Source organism: Rhinopithecus bieti, unplaced genomic scaffold (genome assembly GCF_001698545.2).
Source record: "Rhinopithecus bieti isolate Rb0 unplaced genomic scaffold, ASM169854v2 scaffold_16601, whole genome shotgun sequence".
Classification (NCBI taxonomy): domain Eukaryota; kingdom Metazoa; phylum Chordata; class Mammalia; order Primates; family Cercopithecidae; genus Rhinopithecus; species Rhinopithecus bieti.
In genome coordinates, this window is record NW_016808732.1 from 644589 (window position 1) to 664195 (window position 19607).

The window sequence follows — 19607 nt, forward strand, 5'->3', positions numbered from 1 at the left end:
GTTTAATCATATATTCTCAGCCTATCTCCCACAGCAATTTAAGGATTAATTAGAGTCAGTTATTCATACCTTCACTCTACGAACACGGTATTGAACACCTTTCTGTCAGGAGAGAAACTCCTAAGTAAATACGTGAGACAGCCATTCCAAGCAGAGGGGAAAAGCATGTGCAAATATTTTGTAAACTGTGAAACACAACACAAACCTAACATGCTGTATTATTGCTGTTCTTAACCAGGCAGTTTAATATAGTGACTCTAGAGCCTAACTCCTTGGGTTCAAATCCCTACTGCAGTCAATTTATCAGTGTTACTTCAGGCACTTTACTTACCCTCTTGTGCCTCAGTACTCCAATCTGCACAATGGGAATAATAATAGAACTCATCTCACTGGGCTGTTGGGAGAGCTGAATCAGTTCTGGGCGTGGTGGCTCATGCCTGTAATCCCAGCACTTTGGGAGGCCAAGACGGGCAGATCACCTGAGGTCAGGAGTTCGAGACCATCCTGGCCAACATTGTGAAACTGGTTTCTACTAAAAATATAAAAAATTAGCCAGGCATGGTGGCGCGTGCCTGTAGTCCCAGCTACTCGGGAGACTGAGGCAGGGGAATCGCTTGAACCCGGAAGGCGGAGGTTGCATTGAGCCGAGATCACGCCTCTGTACTCCAGTCTGGTGACAGAACAGGACTCCGTCTCCAAAAATAATTATGACAATAATTAAGGTACTGACAAAGAGTAAGCACTCTGTAATGTTTATTATTGGTGATTTCACCAATGCACTGTGAAATTCTGTTTCTTGATTCTCAGGTTGCAATCCCTTATCATTGCACTTCCATTTTTCTCTTTCCCAGAAGATGCATCCCGTGTTCAAGTGGAAAGGCAGGGGAAATATCATGTCAAGAAAAGAGTTCTAAAATTAACAATAGCATGTTTCTTTATTTTTTTGCTGAATTCAAAGAAAATGTTTTTAATTTTTCTACATTAGATATGCTTGATACAGATTTGGCAAAATATTTTCCATTAGATTAAGAGACCAGTTAATGGACGCAGCACATCAACATGGCACATGTATACATATGTGACAAACCTGCATGTTGTGCACATGTACCCTAGAACTTAAAGTATAATTTTTAAAAAAGTTCTTCTATTTCTAGTTGGATAAGAAGTTTTATCATGAATGAATATTGGATTTTATGGAATAAATTTTATTTAATGTGAAAAAAAAAAAAAGAAAAGAGTTCTGAACAGTACTCTGTTTCTGTGGCATGGATCCTCTTTCCTGTCCTTTTCTCCTTTTTTTGAGGTTGGATTGGCACTCCTCTCAGACTTAAATAAAGGCTTTGCTTTGCAGAAAGGATCTTTCTGCCTTCATGTGTCTTCTGCCTTTAAGGGTGTAATTTGTTTCTGATGCATGCAGGGTGCCTCTTTGAGAAGGTTTTGTTGATGTTGTGCAGAGGCGTCCTGTATTGATCGGTGATAGAACTGTTCTATAGTGGGTGAATGAGGTAATTCTCATCAGGTTACTCTAGATGGTGACCTTGAGGCTGATCTGATGACTAAGCCACAGAGGTGGATCCCTGGTTACAGAATGTCCTTGTTTAAAGGTAAATCGGTGTGAGAGTGACTAATAGTTTTAAAGAAATGACGGCAAGCAAATTGCATGCCCTTTGGTGAGAGACACAGTCTGTATCAATAAGCTCTGAGGCCTCCCAGATCTGGGTGAGACATTGGGGCTGATTTTCAAGGGTTCCTTTATCTCTCTGCTCCTCTCTTGTCTCTTTTCATTAGATTCCAATTCTCCGTCACTTCCATGACCGTGTATAATACAGTCACTGCCATGACTGTGTATATCGTCATGTGAAGTTCAGAGCAAAATACATAGGCCTCTGAGCTAGTTGGCTGGGTTTCTTTTTTCTTTTTTTAAAAATTCAACACTGGGGTGGGACAGAGCTGAAGATGAAAAGATGCTTGATACAAGAGAAGAGAGAAAGTAAGCGTCATGATAAAATCTGCATGCAAAAAAACCCTTGTTATAAAAGGAAAAAGGGAATGAATCATTAGCTATACATTTAAGCTGGATCAACACGTTAGCCTTGCGGGTAACAGTTTCTAAACATACATGCCAACATCCCTGCTGTTGCTGAACTGGCCCTTTCTGCATGGGAATAGGTAGAAGTCTAAATGAACAGACTTAGAGTGGGTGGGCAGGTGAAGGATAGCGGGGGTAAGTAGTGAGGAGAAGATAGGTTAGAATAGTTATTTTGGGCTGGGCGCAGTGGCTCATGCCTGTAATCCCAGCGCTTTGGGAGGCCTACGCTGGTGGATCACCTGAGGTCAGAAGTTTGAGACCATCCTGGATAACATGGTAAAACCCCATCTCTCCTAAAAATAAACAAAAATTAACCAGGCATGTTGGCTCACGCCTGTAGTCCTAGCTACTTGAGAGGCCGAGGCAAGAGGATTGCTTGAACCTAGGAGGCGTAGGTTGGCAGTGAGTCGAGATAGTGCCATTGTACCTGGGCGACAGAGCAAGACTGTCTCAATTTTAGAAAAATAGTAATTATTATTATTATTATTTGGGAATCATTGAATAGCAGTCAGCTCTTTGTATGTTGGTCAATAAAAGCAGACACATATAATACTGTTCTAAGTGCTTTGTAGTATATTAACCCTTTAATCCTCACAACCTTTATTACGCAAATTTTATATCTGAGAACAGTGAGGTTAAGTGATTTGCCCAAGGTCATTTAAACCCAGGCATTGGCTCTGCCCCTGGTGCCCTTAACACTTACAGCCTCTCACTGTCCTGGGTGGTGAAGGTCTTGAGAGCAAAGAGAAAAAGGAAATTCCTATTCTCAGTGGACATATTTCTTGTGCTGGTGGAAGGAATTTAATTATTACAAAGGGTTTCACCAAATGTACAAATCTGGGAAGTTGCCAGCAAGCTGACCATGAGCAAGTTGGGAGATGGTGGTCTGCAGTCCACGCATATCACCATATCAGAGATGTAAGACTTTTTTTTTTTTTTTGAGTGTGGCCCAGGCTGGAGTGCAGTGGCGCGATCTTGGCTCACTGCAGCCTCTGCCTCCTGGGTTCAAGCAATTCTCCTGCTTCAGCCCCCCAAGTAGCTGGGATTACAGACACCTGCCACCACGCCTGGCTAATTTTTGTATTTTTAGTAGAGACAGGGTATCACCATGTTCGCCAGGCTGATCTTGAACTCCTGACCTCAGGTGATCCGCCCACCTTGGCCTCCCAAAGTGCTGGGATTACAGGTGTGAGCCACCTCACCAGGCCAAGACACATTTTTACCTCCCAAATCAAAATCTGTTTTTTGCCTGTATCATGGTTGTATTTCAATTAGAACATTATTTCTTTTTTTTTTTTTTTTGAGACAGAGTTTCACTCTTGTGGCCCAGACTGGAGTACAATGGCACAATCTCAGCTCACTGCAACCTCCACCTCCCTGTGTTCAAGTAATTCGGTGCCCCAGCCCTCCCAACTAGGCAGGATTACAGGCAACCCACCACCACTTCCTGCTAATTTTGTATTTTAGTAGAGACTAGGGTTTCACCATGTTGGACCAGACCGGTCTTGAACTCTTGACCTCAGTGATCCAATCTGCCTCAGCCTCCCAAAGTGCTGGGCATTACATGCTGAAAGCCACCCATACCTGGCCAGAAGCAATCCTAATACATAGCAGCCGCTCTATGCACTAGAGGACCTTCTCAGAGGGTGAGCAAGTTGGCTCTCCCTGTCGGTGGATCCACATTGGCAGAGATACACACCTTTTATCCTGTGGGCGTTTCTGGTGAGGCCATTGATTTGCTGAGTAGGGAATAGCAGGAAATACGCTAGACAGGTTTAACATTTGCTATGCTAATGGGAATTTGTCAGCCATCGGAATTTCAGGGACAGTCGATGCACACTTAAATGCTCTGAAATAGATTTTACTTTTTATAAAAGATAATCTCATATTTTGAATCAGAAGAACACAGTTTTCCTTAAATGATTATTAACTCCTATTTCATATGATAAACCTTCCTATTCAAAAAAAAAAAACACGCGATTTTACTGTTACCTAAGGGCTAAGTAAGAGTTGAAGGTAGAATGAGTAAATAACCAAGTTTATGGAAATTGTAAACAAATAGATGTGTTATAAATGGATGGCTATTTAACGAAAGCGTTGTATTGACTTGGAGCAATAATGATGTATCTTTGACCATGACAAGTACCAGTGCTGAAAATCCATCCAAAGCCACAAAATGATTGGAGGGCTCCATGTGGAATATAAAGCTCTGCAGAGGTCTTAGAGCTCATATCCTATATGGCTTTTTGCTAATTAATAAACATGGCCCTTTTGTCTGTTAATAGCCTTATTGCAAGGGCATTTGGCAAAAGTGCTGCCCGTTTCACTGCCAAGGGGGCAGCTTTCTGTAAAAGCGCTTAAAGGAGAAATTCAGGAACCTAATTTTTTGTTAAATAAAATGTCCCCAAAAATCAGCATAGATACATGCATATTTGGGCTGAATAATCTTCACTGGGAAACTCTTCTATGACTGGGCACCCATTGGTTCATGAGAGGCTTTTCCCTCACATTTTATTATGAAAAATTGCCAAATATACAAATTAAATTTAAGAATTGCACAGTGACACCCTAGACTTGCCATCTAGATTTTGCAAGTAGTATTTTGCTATATTGCCTTTGTGCAGGGTATCAAGCCATCTGTCCATCCTGTAGTGTAGTCAAGCCGAGGGAGTAATTTGTATCATTACTCAATCAAAATAAATATTGGCTTTAGGTTCTTTGCTTTTAGTAAATTTTAATTTATTTTGTAAAAATATATAAATAATAAATAATATTGTTATTTATAGATTAATAAATAATATAAATAATAATAAAATAAACTTATTATTATTATTGAGACAGGGTCTCACTCTGTTGCCCAGGTTGGAGTGCAGTGGTACGATCTCAGCTCACTGCAACCTTGACCTTCAGGGCTTAAGCAATCCTCCCATCTTAGCCTCCTGAGTAGCTGGGACTACAGGCATGGGCTACCACATCTAGCTAATTTTGTTTTTGTTTGTTTTGTTTGGTTTTTTTTTTTTTTGGTGGAGGCAGGGTTTTGCCAGGCTGGTGTCAGACTCCTGGGCTCAAGTGATCCACCCTCTTTGGCCCCACAAAGTGCCCCACGCCTGGCCAGAAAAACCCAAATTGAGAGGACAGTCCACAAAATCATTAGTCTGTACTCCTTAAAATTAGCAGATTGCCACTTTTATCACATCATATGTGACCTATCATGGGCTGTTGATCTTGATCACCTGAGCCAAGGTTGTGTGTGTCAGGGTTTGTCAGCTTTAAAGTTACTCTTTGTACACAGACACTCACACACACCCTTTTTCATACTGTGCTACTCATTGGAAGGAAGTCACTGTGCACAGCCCACACTTAAGGAGTGGGCAGTTACACTCCACCTCTACAAGGGCAGAACATCTGCATGAATTATTTAGAATTCCTCTGCGCAGGAGATGTGTGTTTTCTTCTCCTTTTAAAATGTATGTATATCAGTATGAACTCATGGGTGTTTATTTTATACTTTAGGTTCTAATCCAGTACCATGTTGTTTATTTTGTTGCTCTGGTTGTTTTAGTTCTGGCAATTGGCAGCCCTTTGAGAAATATTAGGAATATTGTCCCCTTTGACGTGCCCCCATCACTGTGGGATATTGATTTATCAATTTAGCATTTTCCCACTTTCTGACACTACAAGACACTCCATGCTCATCTTGGATATTTCCTGTCGCAGTACTAGAATCAGCCATTTCTCCGAAGAGCACTGGTTCGTTTTATTGGAGAATGGTGTTAAGAACTAAGTTCTGGGTGCTGGGGCTTGCAGAAATTTTATGTCTAACACATATTAGCTTTCCCCCTTCCTTTTGTGGAAGTTTGGTGTGGGCAGTAGTGAGTGCCCTGTGAAATCTTCATGCTACAGATTCACTTTAGTCCCTCACCAATCCTAGTTCACTGCAGGAGGAGCCTAGCTCGCTGTGGCAGACTGGACAGAAGTCAGCCCGGTCAGTCAACTCAACAGATTTCATTTATTCAGCTCAATCCAGGTCAGACTTGGTGCTGTGCTTATTCCTGTGGGCAGATGCCCTGCCCTCACAGAACCCTGCCCTCTAGAATCAAATGACAGGACAGTAACAGAGAAGTGCTGTGGAAAATCAGAATGCAGAAGGGCTGGTGGGACCTAGCCTAAGAGCATTCAAAGAAAGCTGTTTATACAAGAGCAGACTTAGCAAGGTTTATTCCAGATGAGGCGGCTAGAAGCAAAGACATGGAAGTGGGAACAGATAGTCTCTTAAATATCTATGGATAAGAAGGATGCTGAAAAGAATGAAGGACTTTGCTTCTTGGATTTGTTTTAGGTAGGAAGTAGGGTTGACTGCTCTTGGTGGGATGAGGAAATGGACCAGTGGTGTAGTGGAGCCAGCTTGGATGCACTTTTATGAGCCAAGTATTAAATGTTTGGGAATTTGGGGAGCAGGTTGACATCACATTACTACCTTGAAATTGGCCATGGTGAGAGTGTTTACACTACAGAAGTCTGCAAATGCTACAAATCAGGGGTCCTCTCTCCCCTCCCACTTTTATTAAACATTTCTCCACACACCACTGGCTTCAGCTATCTAAATATCTAGTATATACTCTTACCCTGAATTTATTTATTTTTTCTTCTAACGGTCTTTTGTATGTCCACATTTTTATTCGGTGGTTTCAGTTCTCTAGAAAAACTGTCAAAAAATGGTTGCAGTAGAGATGTATGCCCCTGATTGAAAACTGCATTTTACTGCATATTGGTTAAAACTCTTAACAGTCAGAAAATATTTTGGTTAACCGGGTTATTTCGGACCCTCTAATGGCCATTCTCAATAACTGAGTTGGAAGTGCATGATTCAAATGTACTAGACCATTACCCAGCCTTCTACTTTATTTTGGCAGCATGGAAAAACCTGTTGTCACCTGAAGGTAGTCGTCAGTGTCATATATATGTAGTTGTAGGATTTATGGTTGGGCTGGCTTGGAGGTATCTTCTGATTTTTACCAAGAATATAGGAAGAAATGATATCATTTTCCTTCAGCTGAGAAACCATGACTCAACATTATTCTGCTTGTAGTAGGTAATGCAACCCTGTATCACTTTGACTTTTGCAAGGATGATACCTGAGTAATCCAGGGAATAGTGCTATGCAAATAGGGACAGTTTCCATGAGGTCATCTCTTGTGCATGGTATATGGTGTTAAGTGTTATGCCGAATTAGACTCAAAGGAGCTTACATTTCAAACAAGTCACCTAAAAGCAGTCATATGCATGACAAAGGAGAATAGGGTTAGGGAAAGAAGAAGACTCCTCTTACTGGAGTAACTGGAGATTGTGAGTTTTCACTGTGATCCTGAAAGATTGGTTGACTTTGCCTTAATTATGCCGATTTCTTTTACCTCTTTGCCCTTTCTTATGTCCCTCCATCAGTTATGGTAAATTTTCATAGCTTTTGTTCCTATCAGTGACTTTACTCCTGGTCCACTGTCAAATGGAATCTCTGAAGTTGTAAAACTCAGAAAAGGATATTGCAAGCATTCTGGCCATATTACAAATCTCATGTGAGAGCTCACTCTGAATCAAAGGATCTCTCATATTTTTTTTTCAGTCCAGTGATTCCCAGATGTAGAAGCTGATTTCCTGGAACACTCAAAGGAGGCCACAGTTCATCAACTGCCTCCCATAAACCAACACTCTCAAGCTTCAACTGTCATTTGAAACTTCTTGGGGTATCTTGATCCAAACAGATCACCTGAAAAGCTCCCTTATAAAGTCAAGTGATCACAGGGGTCTTCTTCCTCTTCTTTGTATTGTGATAAAAGTCATCATTTTTCCCAATTTTAAGTGTACAGTTCAGTGGCATTAAGTACATTTACATTATATTGCAGTCATCACCACCATCCATCTTCAGAACTTTTCATATTCCCAAAGCGAAACTGCATATCCATGTTGCAGCATGTCAGAATCTCCTTCCCTTTTAGGGCTGAATAATATTCCATTGCACGTATATATCACATTTTTTAATCTATTCATCCATTGATGGACACTTAAGTTGCTTCCACTTTAGGTTATTGTGAATTACGCTGCCATAAACACTGGTATACAATTATCTGTTCAAGTGCCTGCTTTCAAGTTTTTGGCGTATATACTTAGAAGTGGAATTGATGAATCATGTAGTAATTTTTTAATTTTTTGAGGAACCGTCATGCTATTTTTCACAGCAGCTGCACCATTTTGCATTCTATCAGCAATGTACACAGAGTTCCAGTTTGTCCACATCCTTGCCAACATTTGTTATTTTCTTGTTTTGGGGGTTGTTTTTTGTTGTTATTAATCAAAGCCATCTTAATGTGAGCAAAATGGTATGTCATTGTGGTTTTGATTTGCATTTTCCTAATGATTAGTGATGTTGAGTGTCTTTTCATGTGCTTAATGGTCATTTGCATATTTTCTTTGACGAAATTTCAATTCAAGTCCTTTGCCCATTTTTTAATCAAGGTGTTTGTTTTTTGTTGTTGCTCAGGAGTCTTCTTGCATTCCTAGATAGTACACTGCTTCAAGAGGCTATTTAGCATTTATCTGGGGTTCCATGGCGCAGCCTGTTCCCTTTGCACATATGTAATGCGGAGATGAATATGTAGAGACTTACCACTCTGGAAAACTCCACCTGGCATTCTAAGATTTGCCCATATCTGCTTATTGTGGATGAGGTTCAGTGGTGGATGCTGCAGAATACACCACTGACTACTTTTGGATACTGTATGATATTGTCATCTAACTTTTCACTAAGAAAAATAATCTCTTTAGAGGAAAGGAAGGAAGTTGAGAGTCCATCTTATAATTGTTCAGTGTAATAATATTCTAGACCAGGTATTGACAAACTATGGACCATGGGCTAGATATCACCCCAGCCTGTTTCTGTAAATTAAGTTTTATTGGAACACTGACATGCCCATTTGTATGAGTATCTTCTGTTGCTGCTTTTGCACTACAATGACAGATTGAGTAGTTGCAACAGAGATGTCTGGCCCACACAGCCAAGACATTTGCTCTCTGGTCTTTTGTAGAAAAGGTTTGCTGCCCTTTGGCTGTTCTAGGTGTTTAAGAAATACTATTTTTAAAACCATATATATAATGTAGTGATGTTGACTGCAAGCTATTCACTTTGAAAACAATAAAGCCTATGTAGTAGATATTACTGTTTTAAGTATTTATTGAATAAGATAGACCCTGACTGGGGCAATGGCTTTCGTGTCCTTAGCATCACTGGGGCTGTTACCAGATGTGACCAAAAGGTTTCTAACATGGGTAGCGCTTTTTTTTTTTTTTTTTTTTTTTTTTTTTTTTTTTTTTTTTATGAGACGGAGTTTTCACTCTTGTTTCCCAGGCTAGAGTGCAATGGCATGATCTCGGCTCACTGAAACCTCCATCTCTCAAGTTCAAGCGATTCTTCCGCCTCAGCCTCCCGCGTAGCTGAGATTACAGGCTCCTGCCACCACGCCCAGCTAATTTTTGTATTTTTAGTAGAGACAGGGTTTTGCCATGTTGGCCAGGCTGGTCTCGAACTTCTGACCTCAGGTGATCCACTGGCCTGGGCCTCCCAAAGTGTTAGGATTACAGGTGTGAGCCACCACGTCTGGCCTGGGTTGAACTTTTTAAAGTCACAAAATCTGACTCCTGCCTTTCCCCTGTGATATTTCCTATTCGTACTAATCTTTGGTGAAGTAGCTCTGATCTTTAGCTGTGGTGAGAGGAGTTATGGAAGAGGACCTGCCTGGAAACGCAGACTACAGGCAACTTGCTGCCTGGCACCCTAAAGGTGGTTTCCTGCATCTCTTCCCCTCTGTCTCCAGGTCAGAGGTACAGCTTTGCTAAGGCAGTGATTGCCCATTTTGGAATTTTGAGATACTGTTGATGTGCTGACTTTTTTTTTTTTTTTTTTTACAAATTCTGTTCAATGCCTTGACCATGTATACAGTAAACTTATACTAGCTGTTAGAGTACTTGTTAAGGTGTATGGACACTGTCTTTGAAGAGTTTATATGGTATGTTTTGGCAGTTGAAGAGTATTAAGCACTGACTTAAAAAATTATGTATAATACCCATTGAGATAATGGAAAAGAAATCCTGCACATACACACACACTCATATCCACCCACGAACACAGACACCCAGGAAATCAGAAAACCTGATTGACATCTACATGTAGGTGTTTTCCTTTTTTATTTATTTAACTTACATTTTAAGTTCAGATGTACATGTGCAGGTTTGTTATATAGGTAAACTTGTGTCATGGGGCTTTATCGTACAGATTATTTTGTCACCAGGTACTAAGCCTAGTAACCATTAGTTATTTTTCCCGATCTTTGTCCTCCCACCTCCACCCTCTCGTAGGTCCCAGTGTAGATGTTTTTTTAAGTAAAACGGTGGAGTAGTCATTTTGTACAGTGCAAATAAGATTCCGACAGTGGATGAATCTGACCAGAGGTTACCTTTTGCTCCAGATACAATGTTTATCTAAAAGCAAAATGAACCCTTAACCCTTTCATGGAATCTTACTGCTTCATTTACTTTGTGAGTGAAGTGATGGGCACTGATACAGTATTGAAAACTTCCATGCCCTTTTCTTTACTTTTTGACAATTTGACCTTTTCTCCCCCCGGAAATATAGCAATCAGTATTTCTCTTCTGGATCTGGTTCTACAGCCTATGTTGATTTTAATTACATTCCTTGAAAACCATTCTCAAAATAGTATCTGCCCCTTACATCTTAAGATTTAGTGTTGAAAATAGAGCTTTGATAAGAGTCCCTTTGAAAATGATTTTCTTCAGTCAATATCAGAGGAGTATTTCCTTATTTTTATATTTATATGTTTTAATTCCTTAAGAACAGATACGTACCAAATTTCATGGTATATATTTATAATCGTCTTTTCAATTTTAGACAAATTTTGGAATTCAGATGTTGCTCTTTGAAATGCTAGTGACTTCTCCAACTTGGGGACATTCACGGACTCAATAAGCATACCTTTTATTTATGATTCTCTGAGGATTCATTCATTTCTGCATATTTTGAATGTCTGCTACACAGAGATAAATGATGTAAAATCCAGGCTATCAGAGCTGGGTCACAATTTAGTGGAGAAGATGAGTACGACAAACATTTACCATGGAGTGTGAAAAGTGCTCCTCGTAGAGACATGTACATCATGCCATAGTAAGTTTAGGGAATTTGTAAACTCACTGAAGTCCTAACTCAATTTAAATTGAGTTAGACTGTGGATAAATTTATCTGACGAGAAACACGTAATAATATGTGTCTACTCTGAGGTAATAAATGAAAAAAGTTGGATAAAATAAAATACGTCTGTTATAACCAATGGCCCCCCAGCAAGGCCAGTGCTCTTGAGCCATTATTATTCCTGCACATTCTTTGTGTTTGGGTTATTAACATTGCGCTTAGGTCAGATGAGCGTGTGTTCAATCTGCCATGCTTTGATAACTAAAGTAAAATGCTGATGGAGATCATTTAAGACTGTCTCTATGCTGTTGATTGCATGCTTGTGGCTCATAATCAGAATGATGCAAAGTAATTGTTAGACTGACTTGCCAAGGCTACATTTTGTGCCGTTGCCACTGTCAGCACTTTGGTCCTGCTGTGCTGCCTGAAGAACGCTTGCCTGGCACCTGTTGGGCACTAATACACAACTCTCCACTGAATGTCATGGGTAACTTTTGTTCTCACATCCTCGCTTGCTACCCTCCAAAAAAAAAAAGAAAACCTGACAAAGATTTTTTTTTTTGACAGAGTCTTGCTCTGTTGTCCAGGCTGGAGTTCAGTGGCACAGTCTGAGCATCCTGCAACCTCCACCTCCCAGGTTTAAGCAATTCTCCTGCCTCAGCCTCCCAAGTAGCTGGGATTACAGGCACACACCACCATGCCCAGCTAATTTTTCTATTTTCAGTAGAGATGGGGTTTCACTATATTGCCCAGGCTGGTCTTGAACTCCTGACCTCAGGTGATCCACCTGCCTCAGCTTCCCAAAGTGCTGAGATTATAGGAATGAGCCATGGTGTCCGGCCGCAAGTGCTTATTTTTTGTTTGTCAGAATGCTTACGTATCAAGACTTTAATCTCTCGTGCATGTTGTCAGGGAGCTCATCTTTTCTCTTTGGCCGTGAAACCCAGACAAACCTAGCTTTGTCACTTACTGGTGACCTTGGTTAGGTTACTTTTCTTGAGCCTTATTTTCCTCATCTGTGCAATGAGGCTAATAAAACCTATTTTACAGAGATTTTTTGTCAGGATTAGAGATAATAGATAAAAATGTGTTCATACAAATTAGCCACTTAGCAAATGGTTGTGGCAAATATTAAGGAAATTTAATGCTTACTCAGGATGATACAATACAATCACAAGACAACATTTCCCAAAGTCAGTCAGTCTCAAAATATAATGATAATGTAACTGTGGAACATATAGTATCAGCACAGTTTTACTGGGCAAGTCATTTTTACCAGACACACAATTAGATTTGGATGTTAGAATCTAAACCACATGGTTTTATGGCTAGATCTGGAATACAGGATATGTTATGGACCCTCGCGTATATACCTTCAAAGGATATGGAGCTACCTTTGGAAGCAATGTATGATTTAGTCTTTTTTTTTTTTTTTTTTTTGAGATGGAGTCTCACTCTGTTGCCCAGGTTGGAGTGCAGTGGTGCGATCTCAGCTCACTGCAACCTCCACCTCCCGGGTTCAAGAGATTCTCCTGCCTCTCAGCCTCCTGAGTAGCTGGGATTACAGGCATGCTACCTGGCTAATTTTTATATTTTTAGTAGAGATGGGGTTTTGCCATGTTGCCCAGGCTTATCTTGAACTCCTGACATCAAGTGATCTTCCCGCCTTGGCCACTGAAAGTGCTGGGATTACAGGCATGAGCCACCACGTCCATCAAGATTTAGTCTTGATGGTGTAAAAAAGCCATTATATAGCATACAACACAGCCTGACCATCTAATGCTCACTCATGGAAAAGCGATGACTACAAGAGAGTGGGGCAAAGCAAAAACTCTGTCCTTATAAGAAGTTCATTGTTAGATCTAGAAACATCTCACCAGCTTCTGAATTGTACCATGAAAAGAGACTTGTTAAAAGTAGCTCGGTTCATATTCCATGATATTGTAAGTGCCTAGAGTGAATTGTCTAAGAAATGCTCTCTCTGACTCCATCCAGTGCTGACATTTAAGGTCTGTGTTCTTGTTTTCTAACATTGATTCTATTTCACATGGTCAAAATGTAATAGACATGTTTTTTCTAAGAGCATGACCCCCACCACAAATTACCACTCCCCTTAAAAATTGCGTCAGCTGGACCAGGATTGAAGCATTTAGGGAGCATTTGTTGTAAGGCACTGTCACCTACCATTGGTTATGGACCCTGGTTTCACAGATCAGACTCTGTGTGGCTCTACTTTGCATCTCCACCTTTGATCTCGCCAGGATTTTGCAGCCAGTATCTATCTCCTATGGCATTTCTTTGCTGCTGCTGTGTGTTCTTTCTCCCTCTGCTGCTCTCTGCCAGCCCTATCTGCTGCCTGATTCATGGAGCAGTGTTGGATACTCAGAAAAGGTTAACTGCATTCGTGTCTTCATGACTGGAGACATGATTTCCACACACTCTGCCCATTGCAGGGATACACTCACTTCCCCAGGCTCCCCTAAAGAGTAGGATTTCCCTGGAATGTCACTAGTCGCTGGGAGAGGTATGGCACCCTTAATTGAGGGCAAGGGTGTGTCATGTGACTTCAGCAAATGCTATCACATATATTTTTAGCAAACCAACCATTCTCTTTGAGAAGGAACTTGGGTTAGAAATATTAACACCGAATGAACATTTTAATTTTTGATACCTTCTAAAGAAATATGGTAAGTCCGGTTTATTTTTTTTTTATTTTTTATTTTTTTTGGTTTTCACCTTCAAATAGTGATTTAATTTCTAGGATCACTCAAGATCATACAGTTTTCAGTTAACTTTTTCTCTGTATCGTTAAGTAACTCTACCATGATTGGAGCCAAAAACAAGGACATTTGCTTGACTTCAGACTTAATGATTTAGTACTTGATCTAGCCATCCCTATTCACCCTTTATCCCGAGTCTTTTTTTTTTTTTTTTTTTGAGACGGAGTCTCGCTCTGTCACCCAGGCTGGAGTGCTGTGGCCGGATCTCAGCTCACTGCAAGCTCCGCCTCCCGGGTTCACGCCATTCTCCTGCCTCAGCCTCCCGGGTAGCTGGGACTACAGGCGCCGCCACCTCACCCGGCTAGTTTTTTTGTAGTTTTTAGTAGAGACGGGGTTTCACCGTGTTAGCCAGGATGGTCTCGATCTCCTGACCTCGTGATCCGCCCGTCTCGGCCTCCCAAAGTGCTGGGATTACAGGCTTGAGCCACCGCGCCCGGCCCCCGAGTCTTTAAAGTTGAGTCCTTTTTCGGTATGTTGGACACCCACTGAATATTCTTTTTTTTTTGAGACGAAGTTTCACTCTTGTTGCCCAGGCTGGAGTGCAGTGGTGCACTCTCGACTTGCTGCAACTTCCACCTCCTGGGTTCAAGCGATTCTCCTGCCTCAGCCTCCCGAGTGGCTGGGATTACAGGCATCTGCCACCATGCCCAGCTAATTTTTGTATTTTTGGTAAGGACGGGGTTTCACCACGTTGGCCAGGATGGTCTTGAACTCCTGACCTCAGGTGATCCACCCGCCTTGACCTCCCAAAGTGCTGGGATTGCAGGTGTGAGCCACCGCACCCGGCCACCTACTGAATATTCTACTGTGTGATTCTGTTCCCTGTGGTATATGTGTTAGTTTGTGTTCTTCTATGCTACACCCACTCAAACCAAAACAATTTTTTGCTGTTAAGGCTTTTTATATTTATTCAGGCTTCCTTTCTCAATCATGAAAAATGTAGAAGAAAAAGAACCACATGCTACCACAATATGTAGTCATTTCTTATAAACTTGGGACACTTTGGTAGACTCTGTAAATTCAACAAATAAATATTTATTGGTTCATTCCTTCAATGCAGTACTCTTGCAGTCCTCAAAAATTATGATGTTGATGCATCTCTTGATGTTAAAAGAGGTTTTCAATATAATTAATAAGTAAAAAAAATCGGATAGCAAAACACTATGAATACTATCATAGTATGTTATAAATAGATTGTATGTATATATGTAGATTTATTTCTAGATGTGTATGTACAATATACTCTGTATACTTGGGCATAGGAAAGAGTCTGGGGTCATATAACCAGAATGTTAATAGTGATTATTAATGGGACTTCTGTGGATTTGTATTACTTGAGTTTTTCTATTTATCTAATTATTATATAGTAAACAGTTTTATTTTGTTCTCATTTGTCTCATCCACTTTTTTTGACTGCGTAGTCCTGTAATTTTTTTTTAATTTAAAAAATTTTTGCGGGTACATAGTAGGTGTGTATATGTATGGGGTACATGAGGTGTTTTGATACAGACATGTAAAATAAACACATCGTGAAGAATAGAGTATCCATCCCCCCAAGCATTTATCCATTACATTGCAAACACTCCAGTTATACTCTTTATTTTAAAATGTACAGTTGTTATTGACTACAGTCACCCTGTTGTGTTATCAAATAGTAGATCTTATTTATTCTAACTACTTTTTTTGTACCCATTAACCATCCCTACCTCCCCTCCAACACCCTACTACCCTTCCCAGCCTTTGGTAGCCATCCTCCTACTCTCTGTGTCCATGAGTTCAGTAGGTTTGATTTTTTAGATTCCACAAATAAGTGAGAACATGCTAAGTTTGTCTTTCTGTACCTGGCTTTTTTCACTTAACATAATGATCTCGTTCCATCCATGTTGTTACAAATGACTAAATCTCATTCTTTTTTATGGCTGAATAATATTCCATTGTGTGTATATACCACACTTTCTTTATCCATTCATCTGTTGGTAGACATTTATATTGCTTCCAAATCTTAGATGTTGTAAACAGTGCTGCAACAAACAGAGGAAGTGCAGACTTGTCCTCAATATACTGATTTCCTTTCTTCTGAGTATATACCCAGCAGTAGGATTTCTGGATCTTGTGGCTACTTGTCTCATCTACTTGTGAGGGGTGAGGAAAAAGGGAATACGGTGCAGGTACTCACATTCTGGTAAATTTTTTGTTGTTTTTTGTTTGTTTGTTTTGCTCTTGTTGCCCAGGCTGGAGTGCAATGGCATGATCTTGGCTCACTGCAACTTCCGCCTCCCAAGTTCAAGCAATTTTCCTTGAACTCAGCCTCCCAAGTAGCTGGGAGTACAGGTGCATGCCACCATGCCCAGCTAATTTTGTATTTTTAGTAGAGACAGAGTTTTACCACAGTGGCCAGGTTGGTCTCAAACTCCTGACCTCAGGTGATCCACCCCACTCAGCCTCCCAAAGTGCTGGGATTACAGGAGTGAGCCACCACACTCAGTCACATTCTGGCAAATTATTAAGTCGCCAAAATCTCTCCTGTGTCTTTCCTCCATTGTTACAGATATATGAACATGTTGTGCCAAATGGTGATAATGCCTTTTGGTTTTATTCAGTCTCTTCTGTGTACCAAATGCCACCTTAAAAACTAGAAACATTCTATGAAGTCGGTATTGTTATTGCCGTTATACAAATGAGGAAAGGGTTCAGAGAGTTTAAGTGACTGGAACCACAGAGCTCCTCTGTGACTGAGCTGAGGCTCAGACTGAGGTCTGACTTTGAAATCTATCTTTGTGGTCTCAAGAATTCATACTGTAGACATCTCATCTGTTGTTAGGATGAAAAGGTCAATGCGTGTGAGTGGATTATAAAGTGTTGCTTTAAAACAAAGAAGATACTCATATTTTGTCAGTATCTACCGTTTTTCAATGTTTGCATGGTTTTCTGGCAGTTTTTTCAATTGGAGCATAACCTTTGTCTTTGCAGCCCCGCCTAGCCTAGGATAGTCTGACTGCATAGTCAGTGTCACGTTAAATACTTGTGGACTGCTCTGTGGGACTTGGAGGAGTGCCCTTTAGATTCTGAGAAACAGAGTCTGGGAATCTTCCTGCAGGCTGGTGGGCCATCCTGAAGAAGCTCTATCCTGCCTTGGTGGCCACATGCAGTCCACGTCCCCTGAGGAAAAGGGCAGGAAAGCTGTGGCCTTCCACGGCACATAGAATGAATCCCAAAGGTTCTGGAATCCTGTGCAACTTGCCCACAGAACGTCAGGAGCTGGAATAGCTTTGCCTCACAGCCTCTCTTAAACCTGCAAAGGCGTCTTTAAAATAGTCTCTGGAAATTATTGTTGAGTTGGATCTTGAACTTAGTTCCTTGGGTGGTGTAGATTAAACAGTCTGTTGCCGTCGCTCCCTTATCTCCCTTTGTCTTTCAGGCTTCCTCTGTCCAACATTCACATCATCTCTGTTCTTTCCCACACTTTGTTTGACCCGTCAGTATCTCAGACACCGTGGCTTCCTCACGGGATTACTTAGTCAGCCTGATATGTGGCCTCCAGCGCCCCTCTGCCAAGTCCACATTCCCATATGAGCCTAATTACATACAAATCACTGCGGGGAGTGAAGCTGTGAGTATACCATTTCGGGAAAGAGCAAAGTGCAGGAATGGGGTACTTTGGTTATTTACTAAGACTTCTTCACAGCCTGGGCAATGTAGCAAGATTCCATCTCTGCAAATAAAGAAAAAACACAACATTTTAATCCAGATGTGGTGGCACATGCCTGTAGTCCCAGCTACTTGGGGGCTAAGGCAGGAGTTTGAGTCTAGGAGTTTGAGGCTGCAGTGAGCTATGATGGCACCCCCATCCATGGTCACTGAATTCCCCCATGAGAGGCACTTTGGAGGGAGGATCCCAGGGTCTCAGCTCACCTCTGCCACTCACAACCGTACACACATGAGCAAGTGGCTCAGTCCCCTGGGGCTCAGGGTTTCCAACTATAAAATGGGCATAGATCTATGACAAACCTGGGTGACAAAGCAAGACCCTATCCCAGAAAACGAAACAAGGCTGGGTACAGTGGCTCAAACCTGTAATCCCAACACTTTGGGAGGCCAAGGTGGAAGAAGCGCTTGAGGCCAGGAGTTCAAGACCAACCTGGGCAACATCTCTACAGAAACATTACTTTAAAAAAAATACAAAAAAGGCTTCTTCAATAAGCATCATGGTGGGCATGGAGGACATGACATTTTAAAAAAACGCACCTAAAAAATTGATTTCTTGGGCACTCTTTGTCACAAGGACCATACATCTCATGATAAATGAATCATGCCTGCGATTGTTTTCTACGTATTGATTGTTCAAAGCTCTGCTTTTGAACTTCGTATAGTCAGCCAAATAATCACGCATCTATTGTTCTTCAGACATTTACTGTGCACCTAATAAAGGCCAAAGTGCTAGGGGCTGGAATTTCTTATCACCTCTAGGCCTGCTCATTTGGACTGATTTAGAAAATGGAGTTATAAATTGTTTTAAAATCTCTTTTCTCTTCCAGTTTTCCAAAGAAATTAGACCATTTTCTTCGTGAAAAGAAATCGAGCTGCTGTTTTCATAGGGTGAGTGATCCTTTGAATCTTTCCTGTATTTTTACCCACATCAAAATGTTATCCAATTACTATGATGCGCCAAGAAAAAGTGTGTGACAGCATGCATTCTCTCGTTTTCTTGTGCTTGGAACCAAGGTATTTTTCCTGTTCTTCGACTCTCCTTATCACTGGGTCCTTTGGAGAGATGGTTTCCCTTGTAGATTTTTTCTGCCATTTCTTTATGGTGTTCACATGCTTTGCCTCTTGCGAGGTCATCATCGTTGCTATTGACTTGTCCAGCTCGCAAAGAGGAAGTTTCTTTCCCTCAGCAACTGGTGCACAGAAATACAGCTGTGGGCAAGGGGGAACCATCCAATTTCTTCAAGTGACTGTGATGTCTCTTGAATTCCATGACCAAGAATAATAGGATGTGAGCCCCAGATGAGACCTGAGAGCTTGTCTGGCAAAGGCCCTATGTACAGATGAGGCAGCTGAGGCCCAGAGGCTTCACATCACCTTTGTGGGGCTTCATGGAGAGTAGCAGAGCTGGGATTATGACACAGGTGTGTTTGGCTCCTAGCTGCGTGATGTTTGCCCTGCACAAGACTGGTTTTGGAATCTGCAGATTCTTTTTGAGGCTGTAGAATTATAGGTAGTTCAACTTAAAGTGGTCTTGGTAATCTAATAATGATCACCCCTAAGGCAAGGGTCAAGACTGATGCTGGTATAGACTGTTTGACTTTCTCATAATCATAGTTGGCTACTAAGTAAAGGGGTTGGCAGAGCGAGTGTACCCAAAACACTTCTGTTATGGACGTCATCTGAGAAAGCTTATTTTCCTTTGCGCCCTTTCCAAACCACTGCATCTGCAATGCCACGTTGTCACAGGCTGAGACTTGGTGGTACATCTGCTTTGCAG

The 19607-nt window shown here is 41.2% G+C and overlaps 1 protein-coding gene across 2 annotated transcripts in view; it reads left to right on the top strand.

The window, feature by feature from the left end:
• Nucleotides 1-19607, top strand: part of ATXN1 (ataxin 1) — a 461092-nt gene that overhangs the window by 220512 nt on the left and 220973 nt on the right. For both annotated transcript variants that reach the window (XM_017887085.1, XM_017887086.1), the window contains one exon: nucleotides 18658-18718. The gene's annotated coding sequence lies outside the window, so the exon portion shown is untranslated. The remainder of the gene's footprint in view (nucleotides 1-18657; nucleotides 18719-19607) is intronic.